The following is a 27411-nucleotide window of genomic DNA, read 5'->3' on the forward strand; positions in this document are numbered from 1 at the left end:
AATATGTCCACCATCAACCTAGTAAATTGATATTCCTAAAGCACAGATTTGACCATGTCACTCCTCTGATTAAGATTCAATACCTCTCTCTTTTCTGTAGAATAAAATGTAAACACCTCTGGGACTTTTAAAAATTAAAAACAATTAATATATTTTTAATATTCTTTTTTATGAATTCCAAATTCTCTCTATTCCTCCCTACCCTCCCTAAACCATTGAGAAGGCAAGCGATATGATCTCAATTATACATGTGAAATCGTATAAGATAACTCCATATTAACCATGTTATAAAAAAACACAACGAAAAGCAAGAAAGATAAAGAAAGTGAAAAAAAGTATGTTTTAATCTGGACTCAGAGTTCATCAGTTCTCTCTCTGGAGATGAATAGCATTTTTCATCATGAGTTTTCTGGAATTATCTTCGGTCATTGTAAATAGCCAAGTCTTTCACAGTTGATCATCCTTACAATATTGCTGTTACTGTGAACAATGGTTTCCTGGTTCTGCTCACTTCACTTTCCATCAGTGCATATAAGTCTTCCCAGACTTTTTTCAGAAACCACCCCCCTTGTCATTTCTTTTGTTTAAATAATTTAACTTTATTACTGTTGCACCATTTATACAATTACAGATAATTTCAATGCATCTATTGTACATTTTGGTTTTTTTTCTCATTTTTTTTGCATTTTTTTGCATTTTCCAATAAGTGGTGTGTTGGTGTCTATGACACAGAATGGAAGAGAAACTGGAACTGCAATGAATGCAGATTTTTTTTTTCATTTTCACTGACCAATATACAAAACTCCAGGTGCACCCAATCATGAAGATGCATTATCTTGAGAGATCTAGGTAGACTGAGTAGAATGAGAACATTTGTTACTCCCAAAAATATCTGGAGAGGAAGAATGGAGGATTGGCATTGAGAGACAATGAGGACAGCTAAGTGGGTACTGTCTGAAAGTTGGCATTCATCCACGGCATTAAAAAATAGCAAAATAAGAAAGGCTGTAAATTAAAAAACACACAGAAAATACTGCTTTCATAAAGATCTGATTGCCTTGGCACAAGCCCTGTGGGCAGAATCAAAGGCATCACTCCCAACCCCTATTACAGAAGAAAAGAGATTTTGATATATCGGTAGAGTGCATCAGGTACAAAAGATGTATTGTACTTTCAGACACCCATCTTTAAAATCCAGGACTTATTTGTAAAGTTGACTGAAGGTATATTAGATATTTCCCACAAAAATACTATTTGAATTCTCTCCCCCCTCTCCCTCCCTTGATGGGATATCCTTTTTGGGGGGCAATATGTACTTTTATTTCAGATTTGAAACAAGTTAGTATAGCTGGGGCAGGGGGGAAGAGAGAGAGATACACACAGGTTGTTTTATTATCATTATCATCATTTTTTTTCAATAGGCTGTCCATGTTAATCTTTCACTGCTATGGTTTGATCCAAATTCGAGGTTAGAGCCTCAGAAAGTTTATCCTCTTCTTCTGGGCTGCAGGTTCCTGGGACTTAGGTGTAATGCTAGGGACTTCCACTGCTGCTGGGGTCTCCTTGGAAGAAGACACAGCTTTGCTGCTGCTAGGTTTTGAGTCTGAAGCTGGAGCCACTTCACTTTTAGTTTCTTGGGTGACTGGAGCCTCAGTCTTTTTGGCTTCCCCTTCCTCCTTGCTTTTGTCATGTACTTTACTAGTTGCTGTGGCTTCTGAAGACTGGGAGAACTTTGCCTCAGTGCTAGGCACCAAAGTCTTACAAGCATCTCTACTGGCAGCTGGGGCAGAGGCAGGAGCCTGCTCCAGCTCATTATCCTTCTGTGGCTCCACCTTTCCATCAGAGACAGCCTCTGGTTTCTCAGGTTCTGATTCCGGACCCTCTTCTTTGCCATCCTTCCTTATCTTCAGTCTTGTTAGCAGTGACCTGGGAATCTTTATAGGTCTTTTCCTCTTTGTTCTTCTTCCTGTCTGTGGTTTCTGCCACTGTCTTGGTCTTATCATTCTCCTTGGGAGTATTTTCTTCTGCACCAGCTCTTTCAGCCTTCTTGTCTTTATCCTTGGCTTTCTCATCGTTTACATTGTACTCCTTCTACTTGCTGAGCTTGCCTCCCCTCTTTGGAGTTCTGGATTTGTTCTCTTTTCTGCTCCCTCCGTGTATGTGTGGTGCACCCTGGTGCCACCAAGAGAGCCTCAGGGAGCCTAGGGTCCACGTGGCAGGATTTCTCTCTTGGGCTCAAGAGCGGAGAGAGTGGAGTGAGGGGAGCCTATTGGAGCAATGCTGCCACTGCTACCTCTGCATTTCTCCCCCTTGTCATTTCTTATAGTACAATAGTATTCCATCACAATAATATACCAAACTTATTCAGCTATTCCCCAGTTGATGGGCAGTCTTTCAATTTCTAATTCTTTTCCATCACAAAAAGAGCTGCTATGAATATTTCTGTACATATATATCCTTTTCTCTTTGGTATCTTCAGAGTGTTTCTAGATCAAAAGAAATATATAGTTTTGTTATAGTTCCAAATTGTTCTCCAGAATGATCGGACCAGTTCAAAACTCCACCAACAATGTATTAGTGTACCTAATTTTCCTTTTCTTTCATGTTAGCCAGTCTTATAGGTTTGACGTAGTACCTCAGGGTAATTTTAATTTGCATTTCTCTAATCAATAGTGATTTAGAACATTTTCTTTCTTGTCAGTTTTGATGGCTTTGATTTCTTTTTCTGTAAACTGCCTGTCCATATCCTTTGACCATTTATTAATTGGAGAATGTCCCTTGTTCTTCTAAATGTATTTCAATTCCTTATACATTTGAGAAATGAGGCTTTTATCAGAGAAACTTACTGTAAAAATTCTTTCCCAGTTTCCTGCTCTCCTTCCTTCTATCTTTGGCTACATTGTTTTTTTGTACAAAACCTTTTTAGTTTCATGTAAGCAGAATTATGTGTTTTACTTCCTATCATCCTCTTTATGACCTGTTTGGTCATAAACTCTTCCCTTATCTATAGATCCAACCAATTTTCCCTTGCTCCCCTAATTTATTTATCATCTTTTATGTTGAAATCATTTATCCATTTTGACCTTATTTTGGTATACAGTGTTGATGTTGGTCTATGCCTAGTTTCTGCCAAAGTGCTTTCTCAGTTTACGCAGCAACTTTTGTGAAATAGCAAGTTCTTGCCCCCCAAAGCTTGGATCTTTGGGTTTATCAAACAATAGATTACTATGGTCATTTACTACTGTGTATTGTGTACTGATCCCATCACTCTATTTCTTAGCTAGTACCAGATTGTTTTCATGTTTACTTCTTTGTAATACAGGCATATCTCATTTTATTGCACTTTGCTTTATTGTGCTTTGTAGATAACAACATTTAAAAAAAAACAAATTGAAGCTTTGTGACAACTGTGCATTGAGCAAGTCTGTTGGTGCCATTTTTCCAACATCATATGCTCACATCAGGTCTCTGTGTCACATTTTGGTAATTCTTACAGTATTTCAAATTTTTCATTATTATTATATCTGTTATGGTGATCTGTGATCAGTGACATCTGATGCTACAATTGTAATTGTTTTGGGGCACCATGAACCATGCCCTTGTAAGATAGCAAACTTAATTGATAAATGGTGTGTGTGTGTGTTCTGACTGCACCACTGACTGGCTATTCCCCCATCTTTCTCCCTTTCCTAGCACCTCCCTATACCCTGAGACATAACAGTGTTAAAGAATATGGCATAAACTTAGTTAATAAGGTGGTGGCAGCGTTTGATAGGATTGACTCCAATCTTGAAAGAAATTCTACTGTGGGTAAAATATTATCAAATAGCATTGTATGCTACAGAGAAATCTTTTAATGAAAGGAAGAGTCAACCTATGCGGCAAACTGCATTGTTGTCTTATTTTAAGAAATTGTCACAGCTACGCCAACCATCACTCCAATCAGTCAGCATCCATCAACATCAAAGCAAGACCCTCCACCAGCCAAAATATTATGACTTGCTGAACACGATGGTTGGCTTGCTCAGATGATGGTTAGCATATTTTAGCAATAAAGCATTTTTTAAAATTAAGGTACGTACATTGTTTTTTATACACATAAAATTGTTGCACACCCAATAGAGCACAGTATAGTATAAATACAACTTTCATATGTTCCTGGATACCAAAAAATTCATGCAGTTTGCTTTATTGCATTGATCTGGAACTAAACCCACAATATCTCTGAGGTGTGCCTGTATAGTTTGAAATCTGGTCCTGCAAGATTGCCTTCCTTCACATTTTTTGAATTGATTCCCTTGATATTTTCAAACTTTTGTTCTTCCAGATAAATTTTGTTATGTTTTCTAGCTGTATAAAATAATTCATTGGTAATATAATTGATATGGCACTGAATAGATGAATTAACTTAGACAGAATTGTCATTTTTATTATATTGGCTCAGCCTATGATGAACAATTAATATTTCTCCAGTTGTTCAGACCTGTCTTTGTTTGTGTGAGAGGTTTTTTGTAGTTGTGTTTGTACAGTTCCTGTGTGTGTCTTGACAAGTAGACTTCCATGTATTTTATACTATCAAAAGTAATTTTAAATGGAATTTCTCTGTTGAGTTTCATTGATTTATATGTGTATATATGTACATACATATATATACACATACATATATAAAATATGTTTATGTATATATATACATACATACATATACATAACATGCATGTATATGTGTGTATAGATATAGATATATAGATTAATTATATGGGTTTATTTTATATACTGCAATTTCCTAGAGTTGTTCATTGTTTTGACTAGTTTTTTAGTTGATTCTCTGGGATTCGCTTAAGTATACCATCATATTGTCTGCAAAGAGGGATAGATTTGTTTCTTCATTGCCTATTTTAATTTCCTTCAAATTATTTTTCTTGTCTTATTGTTATAGCTAGCATTTGTAGTACAATATTGAATAATAGTGGAGATGATGGTCATCCATGCTTCACACCTTATTGGGAATGCTTTTAGCTTACTCTCATGACAGATAATTCTTGATTTTGATTTTAGATTGATACTAATTAACATTTTAAGAAAGGCTCCATTTATTCTTATGCTTGCTAATGTTCTTAATCGGAAAGGGTGTTATATTTTGTCAAAAGGTTTTTCTGCATTTATTGAGATAATAATATGATTTTTTGGTTGTTTTTGTTATTAATATGGCCACTCATGCTTATACTTTTCCTAATATTGGACCAGTCCAGATTTCCTGGTATAAATCCCATGTGGTCATAGTGTATGATCTTTGCGATAGATTGCTATAAATCACCTTCATGCATTTTATTTAAAATTTCTGCATCAATATTCATTAAGGAAATTATTCTATAGTTTTCTTTCTTTTTGCTCTCCCTGGTTTAGGTATAAAAACCATATTTGTGTCATAAAAGGAGCTCATTGGTGGCTTTTTAAATTTCTTTTTATAAGATAGTATTGTTTATTCCACTTTCTCTTCTGTTAATCTGAGTAATTTAATTTTTTTGTAAATAATTTCATTTCACTTAGATTTTCAGTTTTACTGAGATATTATTGGACAAAGTACTTCCAAATAATTGCTTTATTTTCATTTTCATTTTCATTTTCATTGGTGGTATAGTCACTTTTTTCATTTTTGATACTGGTAATTTGATTTTCTTTTTTTAAAATCAAATTAACCAAGGATTAATCTATTTTTTCCATAAATCTAGGTCCTAGTTTTATCTATTAGTTCCATGATTTTCTTACTATCAATTTTATTAATCTTTCCTTTCATTTTCAGGGTTAACAATTTGTTTAATTTGGGATTTTTAATTTGTTCTTTTTCTAATTTTTTTCATTGCATGCCCAATTCATTGATTTGCTCTTTCTATCTTTCATTGATGTATGCATTTAGAGATATAAATTTTCCCCTGCTTTGGCTGCATCTCACAATTTTGTTATATTGTCTCATTGCTGTCATTCTCTTTAATGAAATTATTTATTGTTTCTATGATTTGTTCTTGGACCTACTTTTTTCTTTAGGATTAGATTAGGTTCCAGTTAATTGTAATTGATGCTTCCTTGGCCCTTTATGGAATGTAATTTTTATTGTATTATTGTCTGGAAAAGTGCCTTTAATGTTTGTGATTTTCTGAATTTGTCCACGAGGTTTCGATAACTTAAGTATGGTCAATTATTGTGAAGGTTCTATATATAACTGAGGAAAAGGCATACCTATTTTTATTCCCATATAATTTTTTCCCACAGGTCTCTCAAATTGAACCTTTCTAAAATTCTATTCATCTCCTTAACTTCTTTCTTATTAATATTATAGTGAGATTGATTTAGTTCTGAGATTAGTAAGTTGAGGTCCCCCATTAGTACAGTTTTACTATTTCCTTGTGTAACTAATTTAACTATTCCTTTAAAAATTTGGATGCAATAACATTTGGTGCTTGTATTTTTAGTATTGATGTTACTTCATTGCCTATGGTGCCTTTTTAGCAAGATGTAGTTTCCTTGATTACCCCTTTTAATTAGGTTTATTTTTGCTTTTACTTTGTCTGAGATCATGATTGCTACTCCTGCCTTTTTTACTTCAACTGAAGCATAATAAATTCTATTCCATTCCCTTATTTCAGTTCTGTCTATGTCTCTCTGTTTTAGGTGTGTTTTTGTCAAAAAACATTGTTGGATTCTGGTTTCTAATCCATTCTGCTATTCACTTTCATTTTTTGGGTGACTTCCTCCCATTCACAGTTATGATTACTAATTGTATATGTTCCTCCATCCTATCTTCTGTTTATCCTTCTCTCTCTTTTTCCCTGTGTCTCATCTAATTCTGACTACTGCCTCCCTTGAGCTGCCTTCAGTTGTATCACCTCCCCTCCTTTTTCTTATCCTCTTCTACTACTTTGTAAGACAAATTTCTATGCATAGTTGACTGTGTGCGTGTGCGCATGTGCATGTGCGTGTGCGTGTGTGTATGTGTGTGTATTCTTCCCTCTTTGAACCAATTCTCATGAGAGTGAGGTTCAAGTGTGGCCCCCCACCACCATTTTCCCCTTTGTTCCAAAAGCTCTTCCTTGTGCACCTCTTTTATGTGAAAATTTCCCCCATTATTCCTCTCCCTTCCCCCTTCTCCCAGCACATCTCTCTTTCTTTCATATCCATTTTTTGAGATCACCCCAACATAATCAACTCACACTCATGCCCTCTGTCTATGTAGAATCTTTGCCATTGCCCTAATTATAAAGTTATTAGAAGTTACATGTATCATCTTCCCATATGGAAAGGTAAACAGTTTAACCTTATTGAATCCTTTCGATTTCTCTTTCATGTTTACCTTTTTATGCTTCTCTTGAATCTTGTATTTGAAATTCAGATTTTCTGTTCAGCTCTGGTATTTTCATTTGGAATACTGGAACATATTTTCATTAAATTTCCCTTTTTTTGCTTGAAGGCTTATACTCAGTTTTGCTGGGTAGATTATTCTTGGTTGTCATTCTAACTCCTTTGCCTTCTGGAATATATTCTACATCCTGCATTTCTTTCATGTGATAGCTGCTAAATCCTATGTGATCTTGACTCTGTCTCAATGATATTTGAATGGTTTCTGGAGGCTTTCAGTATTTTCTCTTTGACATGGAAGCTCTGGAATTTGGTATATTTCCTGGGAGTTTTCATTTTGGGATCTCTTTCAAGAGGTAATCAGTGTATCATTTTAATTTCTATTTTACTCTCTGGATCTAAGATATTGGAGTGATTTTACTTGATAATTCCTCAAAATATGATGTGTAAGCTTTTTCTTTTATCAGTGCTTTCAAGTAGTGAAATAATCTTTAAATTATCTCTACTTGATCTATTTTCCAGGTCAGTCGTTTTTCCAGTGAAATATTTCTATTTGTCTCCCTATTTTTTCATTCTTTTGATTTTGTTTTATTGTTTCTTGATGTCTCATGGTGTTGGGCTCTTTTCCTGGGTGACTGGATGCTTGGGTGGGGCTTTTTCAGAACTAATTCTGTGTGTTTGAATGTTTTTGGTGTTTCTAAGATGATATGATCCAGGGAGAGGTGTGGTCACTGCTCTCCAGGTCTGTACTCTGGTCCTTACCTGGGAAGGGCCTATGATCCCTTGCAGCCACAAATGACATTGCTCCTCAGGATCCCTCTTCTCTTTGGGATCAAAAGCAATACTGTTCCTTAGGGCTCTCCTGCTCCCTTGGGATAGCAAGCAATTGTATTCTTCAGGGCTTCTGTTCCCTGTGACCAAAAGTGATCTTCTCCACTCTGGAACTGTGACCTGGAAGTGAGTATAGGCAATGTGGTTGCCAAATAGCAGCCTGTCTTGCACCCAGTGCTAGCACATGGGTCTCTTGTAATTTCTTTATGACCAATTGTCATGTCCCCTTAGTCTCTGGCATTAGAGCTACCAAAGCTGTTTCTGTTGATACTGCTTTCTCCAATGCCCACAGCTGATGTTGCTGCCTTACGAGCTCCCCACCCCAATGTCACAGACTTTTCCATCTGACCTCCTAAGTTTGCTTGGGCTGGAATGTCTCGCCCCAACCTTTTGTTGACTCTGCTTTTCCAGAATTTGATTTGAGGCGTTATTTTTAAAGTGTTTGAAGGGGAATGTTGGGAGAGTTTAGCTGTTTCCTCTTCTCTGCCATCTTGGCTCTGCCTCCTATAGTATTTTTAAACCTTTCATAATATGCAAGTTTTTTTTTATCCCGATTACTTTTCCCCCACCCCCACACACATACTTGAGTCCAACTGGCCTACTTGCTGTCCTTGGTTTGTTCAACATTTGATCTCTTACAGTGGTGTGAGCTGGTAAATATTTAATAATCAAATCTTGGAAAAAATAATATACACTTGACACACTTCTAAAGTCTAAATTATTAACATTTTCTCCATCACTTTTTAGAGTCTAGACAATCAGTAAAATAAAAAAATCAGACTTTGATTTGAAGCATTCATCAGTTTTACACTGAAAATTTAACAATCTTGAGCCTAAAAGAACTGACTCCAGCACACCCTTGTCTCTAACTTCCCTGCTTTGGACTCAAGGTTCTCTCTGCTTGGAATACTCTCCTTTCTTACCTCTGCCATATCTCAGGTATTAGGTCTTTTACCAGCCCCTTCTTTGTCCCATCCCCATCCCCAAAAGTTTGCCAATGGTCACTTTGATTTACTTACCTATGCACGTCCTTTGTCTCATTTCCAACCTCCATCCCCCTTCCATTAGTAGGATGTAAAATCCTTGAAGACTGGGATTGGTTGCTTTTATCTTTGTCTCTTGGCACCTAACACAGTCACTTATCAAGTACTTGATAAATGCTTATTGTGTTAATAAATGAATGAATCAATAATGTAGTTTAAAAAAAAAACCTAGTAATCACCTTGGGCTGTTGAAAGCCATAGCTTCTAGAAAAAAGAACATAATGATGCTGTTGTGCTCTTCCTGGATCAGAATACATTTGGAATCTTTTACTTAGCTCTGTATATGCCATCTTAGCTGTTGGGTCCAGTAGGACTGGGCCAGTCTTTCTTTCCTTTTTCACTAAGTGGCCTTCTCTGCTCTGGTCCCAGGTATGTGTATCTTTAATTCTTAGGGGATCTCAGCTTCTTTTTTCTCATTTTTATTTTTTTATTTTTTAGATTTTTTATCTTTAGTTTACAACACTCGATTCTACATAATTTAGAGTTCCAGATTTTCTTCTCCCCCATTCCCAACCCACCCCAAGATGGCATGGAATCTGATATATCTTCTACATATAACTTCGCATTGAACTTATTTACCCAATAGTCAAGTTGTAAAGAAGAGTTATGACCAATGGAATGAATCATGAGAAAGAAGAAACAGAACAAAAAAAAACCCCAAAACAAAACCAAAACCAAAAGAGAAAAAAAAAAACAAAGGGAAAAAAGGTGAGCATAAAGCATGCCTCAGTCTGTATTCAGACTCCATAGCTCTTTCTCTGGATATAGACAGCATTCTCCATCATGGGTCCTTTGGAGTTGTCTTTGCACCTTTATTGCTCAGAAGAGCAAAGTCTATCAGGGTTGTCATCACAGAATCCATATATCTGTGGTGTATAATGTTCTCCTGGTTCTGCTCCGCTCGCTCAGCATTATATCACGTAGGTTTTTCCAGGTTATTAGGAAGTCAGTATCTTCCCCATTTCTTATAGCACAATAGTACTCCATTACCTTCACATACCACAACTTGTTCCGCCATTCCCCAATTGATGGGCATCTGCTTGATTTGCAATTCTTTGCTACTACAAAAAGAGCCGCTATAAATATTTTTGTACATATGGGTCCTTTTCCCACTTGTGTGATCTCTTTGGGACACAACCCTGGAAGTGGTATTGCTGGGTCAAAGGGTATGAACATTTTTATAGCCCTTTGGGCATAACTCCATATTGCTCTGCAGAATGGCTGGTTCAGTTTACAACTCCACCAGCATTGTAACAATGTTCCAATTTTCCCACATCTTCTCCAGCATTTATTATTTACCTGTTTGGTCATTTTAGCCAATCTGACAGGAGAGATGTGGTACCTAAGAGTTGTTTTGATTAGCATTTCTCTAATCAGTAGTCATCTCAAGCATTTTTTCATATACCTATAGTTATCTTTATAATTTCCTCCTCTGAAAACTGCATGTTCATATCCTTTGACCATTTCTCAATTGGGGAATGACTTGTATTCATATAAATTTGGCTCAGTTCCCTGTATATTTTAGAAATAAGGCCTTTATCAGAGACACTGGTTATAAAGATTTTCTCCCAATTTTATGCTTCCCTCCTAATCTTTGTTGCATTGGCTTTTTTTATACAAAACATTTCTATTTAACATAATCAAAATTATCCGTTTCAAATTTTGTACTGCTATCTATCTCTTGTTGTTTCATGAATTCTTTCTTTTCCATAAATCTGATAGGTAAACTATTCCTTGCTCTCCCAAATTGCTTATAGTATCAGCCTTTATTCTGAAATCATGGACCCATTTTGACTTTATTTTGGTATGTGGTGCAAGATATTGGTCTATGCCCAATTTCTGCCCTACCATTTTCCAATTTTCTCAGCAGTTTTTGTGAAATAGTGAATTCTTATCCCAGAAGCTGGATTCTGTGGGTTTATCAAAGAGTAGATTGGTATAGTCGTTGACTTCTGCATCTTGTGTACCTATCCTATTCCACTGATCCACGACTCTGTTTCTTAGCCAGTACCAGGTAGTTTTGATGACTGTTGCTTTATAGTACAGTTTAATATCTGGTATGGCTAGGCCACCTTCCCTAGCATTTTTTTTCATTAATACCCTAGATATTCTAGACCTCTTATTCTTCCAGATGAATTTTGTTATTATTCTATCTAGCTCTGCAAAATAATTTTTGGTAGTTTGATTGGTGTGGCACAGAATAGATAGATTAATTTAGGTAAAATTGTCATTTTTATTATATTAGCTCGGCCTAACCATGGGCAACTGATATTTTTCCATTTATTTAGATCTGACTTTATCAGGGGATCTCAGCTTCTAATAATAGGATTATACTCCCCTTTTACACACTTGCAGGCTCATTGCCCCACAGGCTGGGTACCTTGGGGATCATTTGGTTAAAGCAGGGCCATCCAAAACACAGGCTGTGCACCCCAATATGGCCTGCCTATGTCCACCACAAGCACAGAAATCAACACAAATGCATTATTTAAAGCATTTTTGTCAATTTCCACACCCATAGTAAACACCGACAGGCCATATGAAATCACACTGCGAGCCACATGCGGTCTGTGGCCCGCACTTTGGGCAGGTCTGGATTAAAGCATAGGTTTTGGCTTGAGTCTAGTGTCTCCTCATAGGGGCCAGTTGAAAAGAACTTATTGCAAATTTTAAATAACATATGGGGCAAGTATTAAACACAAAATAAATACAAGGCACATTCAACAGAAACAAAGTAAAACAAGTAGCAGTTAAAACTGCTCTCATACTCTCCCAGGAATAAATAAATGAATAAAAACTATGTACTAAGTGATTACTATTTGCTAAGTGCTAGAGATACACATAGAAAAAGTAGATAGGCCCTACTCCCAAGGAACTCACATTCTAATGGCATGTCGGCATCCACAAAAGGTTTCAGCAGCATGGCAAATGGAGAAGTTCCATGGTCCTGAGGGGACAATGGCAAAGCAGATAGAAATACTTCTTTAATGTTGTTTCTGCCAGAAAAAGAATTTCAGTTTTTTATGTTGAACCTCTTGATTGTTACAAGAACTTTCTTTCCAAATCTTCATAACTGGCTACAGCACCGGACAGAAGCAGCTGGCAGGCCTTATTTCCCTTGTGGGATGATGCCAATGAGTTCTGGGGAAAAGCAAAACTGGTAGTCTATGGGCATACTTTATCTGCCAGTCACTGGAAGTCAGTCAGTAATTGGTGTTGGTGATGATGAGAAAGGTGGATCCCCTCTGCACAGTGCTTACTCCTCTCAATGATGGCTCAGGTTGAAAGCAGTACCATGGTTTAGTAGATACTGCTGTTCCCAAGGCTCCAGTCTATCCCTCAGAGTATCTTGCTTTTTCAGCAAATATCCAAGAAAGCTGATCATCAAAACTTACCTAAATATAAGGCATTTGTGTAGCTGCTTTACAGGCAATTTGCATTTTAACTTAGTTCTAAAGTATCCACTTCCCAGTTGATTTCTAGCAAGTAGGACTAGGGTTTGAGCTCATCCTCTTCCTGGTCATCTGTTCCAGAAGCTACTACCCTTACTACCAAAGGACTTAGGACCATTGAACACTTGAACTAGCAAGGTGGCTTCCAAACCTGGACAATTTTGCCTCAGGATTGATGCTTGTTCACCTAAGTTCAAGGCAGAAGCATCTAAGATCTAAGATCATAGAAGCAGCAGTCTCAGGCTTGCCTGGGCAGGGCATATGTTTTAGCTTCTACGTGCTTGGAACTTTGCCATTTCTGCTTTAGGGTGAGTAGAGGAGAGGGCAGCCTTTCTATCTACCCCTCATGGAAGAGATTTTTGCCACACAGAAAACTCAAATAAGAAGAGGGCTAGGGGTGGGGTCACTCCCTTTTGAAAGGTCCACTGACTTATCCACTGTTCTTGCTCAGAGCATAGCTTTGAGAGAAATGATTGTTTCTCTCTTATATTAATAACCAATTACTATTGGAGTGGGGAGAGCAGGGTTTTTTTTTCCTATTTCCTCATTCAAAGACCAGCCTCTCAAGGGCATTTCTGACCCTGATCAAAGACTTCACTACACCCAGATCATCTTAACTAGGTGAAATTCTTGCCCCACCATGGGCTCTTTCTTGATCGACTGGGTGGCAGATAGATCCTTTTGTATAGATTGCCCTGAGGTGAGAGTTGTCTGGCTTGAGATGAGTCTCTCTCTGTCCATGAGTGACATGATCGGAGTTGTATGCCCAGCCCCTCATTAGAATAGGCCCACCTCTCACTATAATATTCATTCTCTCATTACCTGTTAACCAGTTAGAGTTGATTTTGCCTGTCAGGAACATCTGCTCTTCTAGGAGCATATAAGCATTGAGCTGTCTCCCTGAGTTATCTTTAGTTTATGAGAGAAAGCCAAATGACAATCATTTTCTGAATTATCTGCTAGCCATAATTAAGAAAATCAATTATTAATTACCTAGAAATTATGTCTTTCAGACTTTTTATACATCACAGCTTCACCATCCCCAAAGTGACCTTTAGCTCTTAGTCATATGCCTAGTTGGGCGGAAGTAAGAAGCTTTGCCCATGCCCTCTTGACCCTCTGCTTATTTTAGGAAGGAAGATGATAATCTGGAAAGTGTCCAGAGGAGGGCAACCAGGGATGGTACAAGGACTACAGCTCATGACATTATGAGGAAGTGGGATGTTTTGTCTGGAGAAGACTCAGGAACAGGAGAGATATCTTCAAGTATTTGAAAGCCTGTCATGAGGTGGAGTGATTAGACTCGTTCACTTTGTCCCCAGCAGAGAGAACTAGGAGCAATGGGTAGGAATTGCAAAGAGACCATTTTTGGTTCGGGGCCAGGATGAAATTCCTAACAGAGGAATCTGAAAGTAGAATAGGCTTCCTCAAGAGTTAATCAGGTCTCCTTATGGGAGGTGTTCAGTTAGGTACTAGATGACCTTAGAATATGTTAGAGAGCAAATTCTTTTGGAGGTATTGGCTGGACTAGATGGCTGTTGAGCTACCTTCTGACGCTGAGATAGTGTGATCTTGTGGGATATCCATGATGCCCACTGTCTCCTTAGTACTTGACCATCAGCTGACACCTCAGTGGTCGACAGAGTGATTGTTTTATTGGACAAAGATTTTGAAATGCATGGACATAGTCTCCAAGAGAAAGGTTTGATCTGTTTTCAATTATGCAATGATTGTGATTTTTACAAGATTTGTGTGCTCTTCTTTAGCATCTACAATGTTTATGTTTCACTTTTCATTTTATGTTGTTTCTTTAACATTGGTTATCTAAAAAATTTCCTGGGAAAACTTGAGAAACATTCTACTGGTGATGAGCAAAGAGGCATTACACTTTGAAATCTGCAGTCTCTGATCTGAGCCTCCTTTTTTGTTTCAAACTGATAAGAAGAGCAGTCATGACCTATGATTTGCAGTAAATCTCAGAATAAGTGAAAATCACTACTATTTGCCTGCCAAGTTTGAGAAATTTTTTCTCCTCCCCCTTAATCAAGCACATTAATGTCCTCTTACTCTGGGGTGTCCAGTTGAATGTCTTTTGTTCATTCAGGAAGTGAGATTAGGTGCTTATTAATTTTATAATTAAAAAACAGCATGGCATAATGCTAGACTTGGAATGAGACCAATCTGGATCAAATGCTGAACTTGCTAGCTGTAAGACTATAGATATTACTTCACTTCTTGGCATCTCATTTTCCTCATCTATGTTTAGTTGATAGTTAGCTAGAGATTTGAGTTGTTTGGTTTGTCAGGAAAGTTAACTCTCTCTCTTAGATGACCCTGACTCCCCTGTAAGCAGGGGCACTAATCCATGTCCATTCAGGAATTCCAGTGGGCTAGGCCATTCCTTTCCTCGATGCCCTCATTCTGCCCGCTGCAGAAGTATCTTTGAACAGGAGAAAACATTGAGATAAGGAAGGAGGCCAACTTCCTCATCGAGCCTTACCAAACCTCCTCCCTCTAAAACCTTATCTTCCTGTACTCTTTGCCTAGGGCAATCCAGGAACAGTCTGAAATCATTTTTATTTCTGCTTTTGTGGAATTGTATAATATATTTTTGATAAAAATTTGTTTAATTTATTTTGAATCTCTAACTGGTACCTCAGAAATTTAGAAGGGTTTCCTGCTCTCCCACTGCTGGCCCAGAATGATGTACTCCCTTTCAGCCACTTTTAAATGCCCAAAGGACACACTCTTTGAATAAACCAGTGAACTATATCTCAGATAAACTGGTTTCTTTTGGAGAAATTGCAGCAAATACACTTAAAAATAAGGAATGATAATTGGGCTGAGTTAGAGAGCTAGCACAACATAAGAAATGGGGAGGCAGGAATTTCACCATTATTATCCCCAGCAGTCATGAAGCAGATATAGTCTTCCTTCTTATTGTTTTTACATTCTTTTTCTCTTGTGCACAGTCACAGAACCAGCTTCTCTCCTGTTCTTTCTCTAGTACCCTTTCAATGTAGTCCCATCCTACCCTGAACTTATTGCTCATTTTTTGCTGTTGGAGAGGTTACTTTCTCTCCCCTCATCTGGATGAGAGGAGAAAGAAACTGTCATTTTCTTTCTCTTTTTAATTTTTTTTTGATTTTTAATTCCAAATCCTCTTCTTCCCTTACCTCCTCAGCTCACACAAGAGGGAAAGAAATATGATACCCATTATACATATGAAGCCATGGAAAGCATAATTTCACATTAACTATGTTCCTCCAAAAAGTAAGAAAAATAAAGAAATTGAAAAAAATATGTTTCAATCTGCACTCAGAGTTCATTGGTTCTTTCTCTGGAGATAAATAGCATTTTTTTTTTATCAAGGGTCCTTGGGAACTATTATAAATCATTATATTGATCAGAATAACTAAGTCTCTTACAAGTGATTATCATTACAATATTGCTGTTACTGTGTAAAATGTTTGGATTCTTCTCACTTCACTTTGCATCAACTCATAGAAATCTTGCCAGGCTTTTCTGAAGCTATTCCCTTTGTCATGTCTTATAGCAAAATAGTAATTCTATCACAATCACATACCATATGCTGTTCAGCCAGTTGCCAGTTGATGCATAGTGCCTTGATTTCCAATTCTTTACCATCACAAAAAGATCTGCCACAAATGTTTTCATACGTATGTGTCCATTTCCTTTTATCTTTTTTCGGATACAGATCTAATAGTGGTATTGCCGGGTCAAACACTAGGCTGCTGTGGTCATTTACATCTGTATATTGTGTACCTAATCAGTTCCATTGATCAGCCCCTCTTTTTCTTGTCCAGTACCAATCTGTTTTGATGATTATTGCATTGTAGTAGAATTTGAGATCTAGTACTACTAGGCCAAATTTTACATGTTTAATATTCTTGACCATTTGTTCATTCAGATGAATTTTATTGCTATTTTTTCCAGCTCCTTTAAATAATTCTTTTTTTAGTTTGATTAGTATAGCACTGAATGAATAGATTTGTTTCAGGAGTATTTTCATTTTTATTATGCTGGCTCAGCCTATGCATGGGCAGTTATTTCTCCAACTATTTAGATCTGTCTTTATTTGTGTGAAAAGGGTTTTATAATTGTGTTTGTAGAGTTCATGTGTGTGTTTTGACTGGCAGATTCTCAAGTATTTTATGCTATCAGCAGTTAAATGTTTTTTTTTTTTCCTTTCTGTTGGGTTTTAATGACAATATATAGAAATACTGATGATTTTTGTGGGTCTGCTTTATGTATGTCCTTTGATTTGCTAAGGTTGTTAATTGTTTTGGCTAGATTTTTAGTTGATTCAACTTTGATGATAGGATGATACCATCCTATCATCTGCAGAAAGTGATGGTTTTGTTTCTTCCTTGTCTTTTCTCATTCCTCCTGTTGCTTTTTCTTGCCTTATTGCAATAGCTAGAATTTTTAGTACAATATTTCAGAAAGCGATCAGTGGATTCTTTCAATTTATATTTTACCCGTTGATTCTAGAATATCAGTTTTCCTTGATAATTTCTCAAAATATGTTGTCTAAGCTCTTTCTTTGATCATTGCTTTCAAGTAATCCAATAATTCTTAAATTGTCTCTCCTACATCTATATTCCAGTGAGATATTTTACATTTTTTAACTTTTAAAAATTCTTTAATTTTTTTTATTATTTTTTGATTCCTCATGGAGTCATTAGCTTCCACTTGTCCAATTTTAATTTTTAAGGAATTATTTTTTCATTGAGTTTTTGTAACTTCTTTTCCATTCCAGCTTTTAAGGCATTGTTTATTACGGTGAATTTTTGTGCCTCCTCTTCCATTTGGCCAATTCTACTTTTTCAGGAGTTGTTTTCTTTAATGATTTTTTGTATATTTTCCCATTTTTTGTGCTTCCTTTACCTAGGTGTTGACTCTTTTTTTCATGATTGTCTTACACCACTCATTTCTTTTCCCAGTTTTTCTTCTACCTTTTTTTTATTTGATTTTAAAAATCCTTTTAAAGTTCTTCCAGCAATTCTTTTTGGGCCTCATATCAATTCACATTTTTCTTTGAGGCTTATATGTAACCATTTTGACATTGTTGTCCTCTCCTCAGTTTGTGTTTTGATCTTCCCTGTTACCTTGGTATCTTTCTTTGGTCAGGTTATTTTTTTTTGCTCATTTTAAGCCTATTTCTTGACTTTTAATTTTATGTTAAAATTGGCAGAAGGGGTGCTGTTCCAAGCTTCGGTTTTTTCTTGCTGCTGTTTGCAGAAGTAATTCTGGGGACCTGTACATTTTCGGTTCTTCTAAGTTGGTATGATCTAATAAGAGGTGTGTTTACTACTCTCCTGGCCTGTGCTCTGGTCTGTGAGTGACCATAAGCACTCTTTTCCTCTCCAAACCTGTAACTAGGATTTCAACTCTCTTGTGGCCACACACTCTAGTGAACTAGTGTTTCCACCTCACCCTGGGACTGTGACTCAGGTCTGTGATCTGTATCCTCATTTAGACAATGCAACAGAATCCTGCACCCAGTGCCAGTGAAGTGCCCCTGTGATCTCTTCCTGACTGGTTGTCTGACTCCCTTCCTTTCTCTTGGCTGAGAGCTCCAGGAGTAGCTGTTGCTGATTCAATTGCCCCCAAAGCCTGTATTGGCTTTCTGGGGCATGGTCTGCTATTGGTTTGGCTTGGCTTCTTATACTGGACTGTGCTCTACTTTCACCTCAGTGAAAGAGACCTTTCCTATTGACCTTCTAAGTTGTCTTAGGCTGGAAACATTTTTAACCTGTCCTTTTATTGGTTGTTCCACTCCAGAATTAATTTTGAGGCATTATCTTAAAGTTGTTTGGAGGGGAATTTGTGAGAGCTCAGGCAACTTCCTGCCTTACTCTGCCATCTTGGCAGCACCCTCCAAATTGTTGTCCAGGGGCTTTGCTGTTGTTGTTTTTTGTTTTTTGGTGCTTACAATGTGATGTGGTTTGGGGAGAGGTGTGGTCACTGCTCTTTTGGTCTTCACTTTAGTCCTAACTCAAGTAGGGCCCCTATTCCCTCATGATCATGGCTCCTCTCCACCCTGCAACTGTGACTTTTATCCAGATAGAATCTCTTTTCCCTTGTGACTATAAGTGTTCTTTGCCACCCTGGCACTGCAACGAGGTACTGGGTAAAGGGAGTAGAGTTACCAAATGTCACTTGGTCCTGCATGCAGTGCTAGTATAGGGATCTCCTGTATTCACTTTCTGACCAGGTATTTAATGTTTTTTTTCATGTCTGGATGAATAATGCTTCCATTACCATTGCTGCTGCTGCTAATGCCAATGCCACCACCACTGCTTCAGTCTCCAGAGTCCACAGCTGGTGTCGCTTCTGCCTCATCATCACCCCAATTTTAACATTCATTTTTTTTTTTACAAATTTTGAGTTCCAAATTGTCTCCTTCTCTTCTGCCCTCTCCCCATTCCTTGAGAAGGCAATCATGATATACATGTGAAGTCATGCAAAACATGTTTCCATATTAGTGATGTTGCAAAAGAAAACACACACCCACAAACTAGAAAAATAAAGATTGTAAAAAAAAGTATCCTTCAGTCTTTACTCATTAGTTATTTCCCTCTTTGGAGCCCATTTTTCATCATAGGTCCTTTGGAATTGTCTTAGATCATTGTTCAAATCAGCATAGCTAAATATTTCATTGTTGATTGTTGTTAAAATACTGCTTTTATGTATATGATGTTCTCTCATTTCTGCTCCCTTCACTTTGTATCAGTTCGTATCAGTCTTCTCAGGTTTTTCTTAAATGATCATGCTCGTCATTTTTTATACTTCTCTTCAGTCTTTAAAGCACTACATAAATGGCACTTCCTATTATTTTTGTTACAAAATGTGTAGTGATTCATTTGATGACAAAATAGCCCAGCCTGAGTCCTAGAATGCCGAAAGCATTTTTCAGTAAAGATGTGAATGTAAGTTCATATATGCTTAAACACAAAGAAAATTCTATTTCTTATTTGACTGGGGCTAGGCAGAGTAATTTTTTTTGTTTTCTTTAGCTATATTGCCTCTTTTACATCAGGAAATTTTCAAAGTATTGTCATCTTCTCAATATAGAGTTATACTTGCAAATCTTTGACTTTCTTCTTCAGGCTTGCTTGTAAACTTTGGGTATCACCTTGATCTCTCTGCTTACTTCTCAATAATGGAGATAATAATACTTATTTATGTTGCAAAGGTAAAAAAGTAATGGTTGTACGACCTTTTGAAAGCATAAAAACACATTAGAAAGGTTAAGCAGAGTAATGATTTACCAAAATGAAGTAATTGACAAAGGATACTGAATGATTTGCATGTGGACTAGGAGATAATGAACATTTCATACAAATCTTCCAGATAATTATGAAGGTACCATTTCAAATACTGTTTTGCCTTTGTTGGCATATGTTCCTTGTTGCCCAAGTTTGGAAGTGAGTTGTGATAGGACATAATTAGTTTTTGTTTGGTCTCTTTCTTTCATGGCTTGCCATTTGAGTTTTTTTTTCTTCAGCTATTGTTCTATTCTGTTTCACAGCCTTAGTCTTCCTTGACTCTTCTTTTCCCATATCTTTCCATGGATTTGGCAGATCTTATTTCTTACTCCACAACTTCTTTAATATGTGTTGCCTTCCCTCAGCTCAAAACAGCCAATACACAAGCTCAAGCCTTCATCACTACTTTCCCGGACGATTGTAATAGACATTGAATTGGTCCCCCTGATTAGTCTCTCCCAACTCCAGTACATCCTCTGCAAGACTGTCAAAGTGATTTTCTTAATGCACATGTCTGATACTTTCTCTGTCTCACCATTTCTGAACTAATTTTTAAAAATTCATAGTATCATAGCTACAGACCTACAAAGGATTTCAGAGGTCATCTAGTCCAAGGTCCTCTTTTTGTAGATGAGAAAATGGAGGCTTAGGGAGGTTCAATGATTTTCCATGGATCAAATTGGTAGTAAGTGGTAGAGCCAGGACTATAATCAAAGTCCTCTGACTCCAAAGCTTATTCATGAGGCAATCAATTTAAAATCTTCTTTAATTTTAAAATATTGGAAAAGTGAATGGTTTCTTAGAATGCCTTTTAATAGAGGACAGATTTTTCAAGAAGAAAATTGTTTCTAAGACAGCAGACCATAGGGGTCTTCTCATAGAAACATATAATTTTGAAGTTAGAAGGTCCAAGTAGTCCAGAAATAAGAGAATCAGGGATCAACAATGGTCATTCATCCTTGACTAGAAGATCTCCAGTGATGTAGAACTCGATGAAATTTGATGACTTTATTTATTGATAATTCTTTCCTTATGTTGAACCTTTGGCCTTTCTCCAAGTCTAGTTTGATCTGAGCAGAAGTGTAATCCTTTCATGTGGCAGCCTTCCAAATATATATAGAGCATTCTCATTATTTGCTTTGTTTCTGCTACCAAGTCTTGCTTCTCTAGGATAAGCATTTCTAGTTCCTTTAACCAAGCCTCACGTGACGTGATCTCTAGTCCTTTCATTATCCCCGTTACCCTCTTCCAGATACTCTTCAACTTGTCAGTGGCTCTCCTATTATATGATACCCCAGATATCATTGGATGAGAGCAAATTATGGTGAAATTATCATTTCTTATTTCCTGAATGTCATTCTTCTCTTAAGGATCAAATCAAATAATATTGGTAGGTCACTTAGCCTGGTGTTTTGTAGGGGCGGGGAACCTGCGGCCTCAAGGTCACATGGGACCTTCTAGGTCCCTGGATGCAGCCTTTTGACTGAGTCCAAGTTTTACAGAACAAATCCTTTTATTAAGGGGATTTATTCTGTGAAGTTTGGATTCAGTCAAAGGGCTGCACATGGGGACTTAGAGGGGCACATGGGGCATCTAGGCCACAGGTTCCCCACCCCTGGTTTAGCACATAGTAGGTACTATAGAAATACTTATTTCCTTCCCCTTTAAGACAACCTAAGATTGCACTGACTTATTTTGTCAGTCATGTCACACTGTAGTCAGTGCTTACAATCCACTAAAAGTTACCTTTGAAGGCATATAGTTTTAAGAAAAGGGCCATATGGATATTTTTCTCTTTATTCAATATTTATTCCTAGTTCCACATTTGGGATATTTTGAGATGAGTAGGATGTTGGGCTGAATGTCTGTGGTGCTGAAGTACTGTTCTTCATTCATAATGGATTTCTTCTCAGAAAAAAATGTTGCTTGTTACCTTTCCATATTTTGTAAGGCTACAACTCATCTTACAGTCATGTCATATAACCAAAGGGAAGAAGGTTGGATTTGTGCAGTCAAAATATGTTATACTTCAAAGAGGCATTTTAAAATTTATTATTTATTTTAAACTTTCTTTTCTTTTTAAGTTTTTAGTTCAAAATTCTCTCCCTCCCACCTACTCCCCTACCCACTGAGAAGGCAAGCAATATATCAATTATATATGTGAAATCATGTAAAACATTTCCATATTAGCCATATTTGAAATAAAAAGCAAGAAAAATAAAGAAAGTGAGAAAATGATACTTCAATTTGCGTTCATAGTTTATCAGTTCTTTCTCTGGAGGTAGATGGCACTTTTTCATCGTGAATGCTTTGGAATTCTCGGGATCATTGTATTGATTAGAGTAGCCAATTCTTCCACAGTTTACTATCACTGCAACATTGCTGTTACTGTGCACAATGACCTCCTGGTCCTTCTCATTCACTTTGCACCATTTCATACAGGTCTTGCCATGTTTTTTTTTTCTTGAAACCACCCCTTTCATCATTTCTTATTGTACAATTGTACTCCTTCACAATTCTATGCCACAATTTGTTCACCAATTCCCCAATTGATGAACATCCCCTCAATTTCTATTTCTTTGTCAGAACAAAAAGAGCTGTTATAAACATTTTTGTACCTATGGGTCCTTTTGCTTTTTCTTTCATGTATTTGGGATGGAAACCTAGTAGTGGTACTACCGGGTTATAGGGTATACAGTTTTGTAGTCCTTTGGGCCTAGTTCCAAATTGTTCCCAGAATGGTTGGACCAGTTCACTATTCCACCAGCACTTCATTAGTGTATCTATTTTCTCATCATCCCCTTTAGCATTTGTTATTTCTGATAGGCGTGAGGTGGTACCCCAGGGTTGTTTTAATTTTCCTTTCAATAGTGATTTGGAGTATTATTTCATATGATTATAGATAGATTTTATTTTTTTTTCTGAAAGCTGCCTGTTCCTATCCTTTGACCATTTACCAACTGGAGAATGGATCCTATTTTTATAAATTTGATTCAGTTCCATACTCTATATTTGAAAAATGAGGCCTTTATCAGCGAAATTTGCTGTAAAAGTTTTTGAAATTGCTTCATTGTCTGTGGCACATTTTAGCATAATGTAATTTTTCTTCTAATACTCTTTTAATTTGCTCTTGATTTGTCTGAGACCATAATTGCTACCCCTGACTTTTTTGCTTTAGGTGAAACATTTTAGATTCTGCTCCAGGCCCTTTCTTTTACCTCTGTGTGTATCAATCTGTTTCAAGTCTGTGACTTGTAAACAACATATTGTTGGATTCTGGTTTCTAATCCATTGTGCTGTCCACTTCTGTTTTGTGGGTGAGGTCATACCTTTCACATTCACAGTTATGATTACTATGTATTTCCCTCCGTCTTGTTTTCTGTTTGTTTTCTTCTTTCTCTCTTTTTATCCTATCCCTCATCAAAAGTCTATTTTCTTTCTAACCACTGCCTTCAATAATCTGCTTCCCTTTTTATCATCTCTTGCCCTTTTTCTTGTCCCTTTTCCATCCTATTTCCCCATTGGGTAAATTGCATTTCTATACATAACCGTGTGTGTGTGTGTGTGTGTGTGTGTGTGTGTGTATTCTTGCATCTTTGAACCATTTCTGATGAGAGTGAGGTTCACGCATTGCCTGCAACTACCCCCCACCATTTTCCCCTTTATTGTAAAAGCTCTTTGTTGCATATCCCTTTTATGTGAGAAAAATTTCCCTGTTACCCTTCTCCCTTCCCCCTTATTCCCAATGTATATATCTTTCTCAGCCCTTCATCCTTTTTGGAGATTATTCCAACATAATCAACTCATACCTATGCCCTCTGTCTGTGTAAACTCCTTTTAACTGTCCTAATAATGACAAAGTTCTTAGAAGTTACATATATCATCTTCCCATATAAGAATGTAAACAGTTTAACTTTATTGAGTCCCTTATGATTACTCTTTCTTGTTTACCTTTTTGTGCTTCTCTTGAGTCTTGTGTTTGAATGTCAGATTTTCTATTCAGCTCTGGTCTTTTCATTATGAAAACTTGAAAGCTCTCTCTTCATTAACTATCCATTTTTCCCCTAAAGGATTACACTCAGTTTTTCTGGGTATTTAATTCTTGGTTGTAATTCTAGCTCTTTTGCCTTCTGGAATATCATATTCCAAGCCTTTTCTCCTTTAACATGGAATCTGCTAAATTTTGTGTGATCATGACTGTGGATCCACAGTATTTGAATAGTTTATTCCGGGCTGCTTGAACTATTTTCTCTTTTACCCTGGGAGCTTTGGAATTTGGCTCTAATAGTCATGGGAGTTTACATTTTGGGATCTCTTTCAGGAGGTCGTAGTGGATTCTTTCAATTTCTATTTAACCCTCTGTATCTAAGATATTGGGGCAGTTTTCCTTGATGATTTCTTGAAAGATGATATCTAGGCCCCTTTTTGATCATCACTTTCATGTAGTTCAATAATTCTTAAATTATCTCTCCTCATTCTGTTTTCCAAGTCAGTTGTTTTTCCTATGAGATATTTCACATTTTTTTTCTATTTTTCATTCTTTTGATTTTATTTGATTGTTTTTTGATGTCTCTTAGAGTCATTAGCTACTTGCCTAATTCTAATATTAAGGAATTATTTTCTTCAGTGAGAATTTGTACCTCATTTTCCATTTGGCCAATTCTAATTTTTAGAGAGTTCTTCAGTGAATTTTTGTACTTCCTTTTCCATTTGGCCAATTTTCCTTTTTAAGGAGTTCTTTTCTACAGTGGATTTTTGTGCCCTTTTTACTATTTGGCCAATTCTGATTTTAAAGTATTATCTTCTTCAGTATTTTTGTGCCTCTTTTACCAAGCTGTTAATTCTATTTTCATAATTTTCCTGCTTCACTCTCATTCTTTTCCCCAATTTTTCCTCTATCATTATTATCTTTTTTTAACCCTTCTAGTAATTCTTGTTGGGTTTGCGTACAATTAGCATATTTCTTTGAGGCTTTTTTAATAGATGTTTTCATATTGTTGTCTTCTTGTAAGTTTATGTCTTGATTTTTCCTGCCACCATAGTAGCTTTTTATGGTCAAATTCTTTTGTTGTTGTTGTTTGCTCACTTTTCCAGCCTATTTCTTGACTTTGGTAAACTTGGGCTCTTCTCATCTGGGGCTGGGGAGGCAGGTTTTTTTGTACTTCTGTTTTATTTGAGGTAGACCCCTACACTTTGATGACTCTGGAATAGAAAGTGAGCCAGACGACTTTGTGCAGCTCGGCCTTACTTAAAATCCCATTCACATGACTCAAGACATCCCTGTGTGATGTCATTGGTCCTCTTCAAAAATGAAGGACAAACAACAGCTGCTGTTTTCAGAGGTAGTTCTGGAGGTCTGCAAGTTTTTGGTACTTCCAAGGTGATGTGATCCTGGGAGAAGTATGTGTTAAAGGTCCTTGACCAGCAAGTATCCCTATCTCAGTACGCAATGATGAGGCAGGAGTCAGGGAAGATGCAACTCCGATTTATTGGCAGACATTATCCAGTTTTATAGGGTTTTGCACTACATGAGCAGAAGCAGGTGTTCAAGGCGATGAGAGCATGGGAAAAAAGACATGTGCTTCAGTAATGTATTGTTGCACTTAGATTAGATGTAGGTAGCGATATCTGGTGGGAAGAATCTGGATTATTGTAAACTATGTTGCCTACAAGCATATGGGGAAAACTAGGGCTGTAGTAAGGTGGTTTCCATAGGAGTATGGGAACAGAAGGGGAGTGCTGTCCTACAGTATCTACGGAGGCATGGAAGGCTCAGGCATGTAGTCAGCTGATATCAGAGCTGTATGAGCTATGTGAGGCACAGGGCAGGATGCCCTTGTAGAGTATCAAAGATGTTCCAGTAGGTAGAGTATCAAAGCATTGTTATGTTAGGAACTGGTTCAAGAGCATTCGGTAATGATCAGCTGGGTTCCTCCTACTGAGCTTGTGAGTCCTTGGTGAATGGACTCTGCCTGCATGAGAAAGAATGGCTACCAGAGCAGGAGGGGGGCTGCTAGGTACGGAAGTCTTTCCTCCGGGCGCCTACCGTTCCAACTCCTACTAAGCCTGTCTGATATTACCCAGGAAACAGGCCAAGCGCTAGGGTCCGAGCAGCCCCGGGGCAGGCACTAACTCCCTACAAGTATGGTCATTGCTTTCCTGATCTGCACTCTTGTCTTTTCCAGGGAACATCCCTGGTCCCCTGCAGCTACAAGTGCTAGCACTCCTTTTTACATTGGAACTGTGACCAAGGCCCCTCCTCCTTTATGACTGACCACCAGCACTCCTCGCCACTCTGGAACTGCCACCCTGAACTGCCTGTGGGCAATAGAGTTGCCAATCAGTGCCAGCTGTACACACTGTCAGCAAAGGATGGCCTATAATCTCTTCCTGACCAGTTGTCGGATATCCTTACTCTCTCTGAGCTATGAGCTCCTGAAGCTGCCACTGCTGCTGAACCAATATTCAAACCCAGTGCTCTGAATACAAATTCAACATTCTTTCCCCTATACCATCCACATTGTGACAGAGTGACAAGTAGCATCTGGGTCTCCAGACTTCCAGGTCAGTGCTTTTCCAATTCTTTTTCGACTATGATAGTTTTCAAGTGTCATAGTTGAGTTGTCACTTTTATACATAAGGCTTTTATACACTGTACTCCTAAAGTATGGACACATAGGCCATTGATGGCAATGTGGAATCTTGCAAAGCACATCAACCTTTTCATCACAAATGATGGAAATCATATTGAAGATGTTATTTGTTAATATTCCAATTAAATAAAATGTGGTTGAAAATTTCATTCATTTCATTTCTTGAAAATATGCTTTTTTGCCTATGTGTCCAGATTTTAGTAACACCCTGTATGATAAATTTACTACCAAAGTCACTATTATTATTGTTACATTGCAAAAAAGATTGTGAATTCCTATAAAGTTGTGCTCATTTCATTTTTTGGCACTCTTAAGTTCCAGTATAATAGAATTCTTCATGTAACTCACTGTAGTAGCTTAATCTATATGCCTTCTATGATTTGTCATATAGGTGGTGCTGTGGATAGAGTGTTGGATTTTGAGTCAGGGATGCCTGAGTTTCCTTCATCAGCCATGTATTAGCTGTGCAATCCGGTGCAAGTTACTTAACTGCTATCTTTATTAGTTTTCTGTAAAATGGAATGATAATAATAAAAATACCTAATTCCCAGAGTTCTTGTGAGAATTAAATGAGGCAATATACACATAACATTTTGCAAAACAAAGTACCATATGAATGTTATTATCATTGAACTAATTTAATATTAAATTGGGTTATTTCTTTGACAGGATACTGTATAAAAGGGCAAAATCAGTGGCTATATACTTTAAAATTGTTACAAAACAGTATACAAATTTACTTTTTCCCAGAAATAATATTCCAAAGGTCATTAGGTTTGAGTGCTGC

The 27411-nt window shown here is 37.1% G+C and overlaps 1 pseudogene; it reads right to left on the reverse strand.

Moving 5' to 3' along the window:
- Positions 1 to 1431: 1431 nt before the first annotated feature.
- On the reverse strand, positions 1432 to 19045 carry LOC118832500 (annotated as a pseudogene).
- Positions 19046 to 27411: the final 8366 nt, after the last annotated feature.

The sequence above is a fragment of the Trichosurus vulpecula genome, chromosome X, assembly GCF_011100635.1.
Source record: "Trichosurus vulpecula isolate mTriVul1 chromosome X, mTriVul1.pri, whole genome shotgun sequence".
Classification (NCBI taxonomy): domain Eukaryota; kingdom Metazoa; phylum Chordata; class Mammalia; order Diprotodontia; family Phalangeridae; genus Trichosurus; species Trichosurus vulpecula.